Raw genomic sequence first — 2,114 nt, forward strand, 5'->3', positions numbered from 1 at the left:
AAAATTCATCCTGTCTTCCCAGGGTTCCCATTTACTGAAATGACATTATTGTGAATTATGTAGAGATCAGTTATTTTTTGCTTACTCACTATCAGTTGCCCTTCCGGTAACAGAGCCCTGATTCTTCTTTGAGAACCACCTTTCCTGATTTTCACCCCTGGGCCACATCACTCAGTGTGGTCCATCCTCGTGGACAGTAGAGATTGGTTCACAATGGCCCAAGGGATGTGCACTCCAGAAACTTGCTGGCATTATTGGAGAAAGATATGCCTTTTTCCCTCTAAGATCTAGACCATGAATGTGAGTCCAAGGCTGCCCAATAGGAAAACAATCAACACAGAGGAAAACAGAGGGGAGGTGGAGACACACCTGGTCTGAAGACTTTTTGAGTGCCTGGGTTTACCTATGCCTAAAGAGAACCCTTATTCGGAATTTTCCAATGACATGAGAGAATATACAGTAGGACCTCTGTAAGTTGACCACCGAAGGGTTCAACTGGCTGACACCTGGAGGTGGGCAACATAAGGAACCAGGCCTGCTGTACTGACACAGCACATGCAGTGCATGCCCAGTCTGTGAAAATTAGGTCCACAGAAGGAGGCGGTCAACTATGGAGGTTCTCTTGTATTCCATTTCTGCCCAACTCAGTTTGAGTTGAGTATCTATCCTTTGCAACTGAATTCAGTGTGCTTGCTTTACTCCCATGGAACTGGACCAGGGTGTGGTGGAGCGTGGAGTCAGAGGACAGCAGGTGGGCCCTCAGACTTTGGCGTACAGATCGCTGGTCCTGGAGCAGTCTGCATCCAGGTTTCACTGTGGCAAAGTCACAAGTGCCCGGGCGTTGGTCTCATCTGAGAGGACTGGACAGAATGATCCACAGGATTCTTTCCAACCTGACTTTCCATTCCAGTCCCTGGACCCACTCTGGAGGGTGGATGACCGCAATGGCTGCTGCAGCCAGGGGAATTTTAAACATGGGGTCTCCTTATACACTTCCCTATAGTGCTGTAACATATTTTACCATAGCATGAGACAGGAAGGTGATAAAGTACTTGTATAAAATCTTGGGGTTTTTTTGCATAAATAACATTTTCATTGCCTTCCCCCTTGACCCGGTTTCCATCGTTTCTATCTGGTGAGCAAAGCTGTGAAGATGTGCTCGCCCACTCCGCGGCTGGCAGCCTCTCCCCAGAGCAGGTCCTCTAGCTGACCCGTGCGTCTTGCCTAAAGCACTCTCAGCCGCAGATAACATGGACATGATACCTCTTTACAAGCCAGAATTGGGGGCACAGGAGGCGGAACCGAGGGAATATCAGTATTTGTAATCCAGTGCGCCACCAGCTCCAAGCTAGGGAGATTTTGCCTCAGCTCCTAAAGGCGTCTGGAGCCCCAGCGCTGCGATTCCTCGGGAGCTCACCCGCCGGCAGGTGGTTCTCGGCGCCCAAAGTGGGGTGGCAGGGGGTGCTCTCCCAAGGTGCTAACCCTGCCCTAGGTTGTCACCTGACTGTGTGACCAGGCACGTACTAGGTTGATTCCCCCATCACAGCCTAGGATACTCCTGTCCCCGCCGCCGCAACAGAGCAGGGAGTGTGGCTCCCAGGGTGGCCGGGCCACAGTCCCGGCTACCGAGCACTCGATGGCCGGCGGAGCCCCTAGGAGCTCCGGTAGGAACCGGAGCCAGGATGTACCTGAAGAGCCAGGCCTCGGGCACTGCGAGGGTGGGTGGGAACGCATCCCGGGTGGCGGCTTGCTGAGGCCGGGTCCCTTCCCCTGTGGGTGGGAGGGTTTGCTCCCACCGCCCTCCTTTCCAGGGGCGCTGCCGTCCTCACCCCAGCGCTGCCCTTCCCCGGCCAGCTCCCGGCTCGGGGCCGCACCAGAGCGGGCGGAGCGGGGACCCACTCCCCGAAGCAGGCTGTGCAGCCCCGGGCAGCGGGCAGGCAGGTAGGGCGCGGGCTCGGCTCGGGCGGGGGTTCCGGGAGCCCGGAGCTATTTTTGTAGGACGCGTCAGCCGGCGGGGGAGGAAGAGCGGGCTCCGGGCCATTGTCTCGGCGCCGCGCGGGGCGGGGTGGCTGCGGACTGCGAGCGCTGACGCCCCGAAGCGCGCGAAAACGGCC

Source organism: Otolemur garnettii, unplaced genomic scaffold (genome assembly GCF_000181295.1).
Source record: "Otolemur garnettii isolate 467f Iridium unplaced genomic scaffold, OtoGar3 scaffold00273, whole genome shotgun sequence".
In the NCBI taxonomy this organism is placed as follows: domain Eukaryota; kingdom Metazoa; phylum Chordata; class Mammalia; order Primates; family Galagidae; genus Otolemur; species Otolemur garnettii.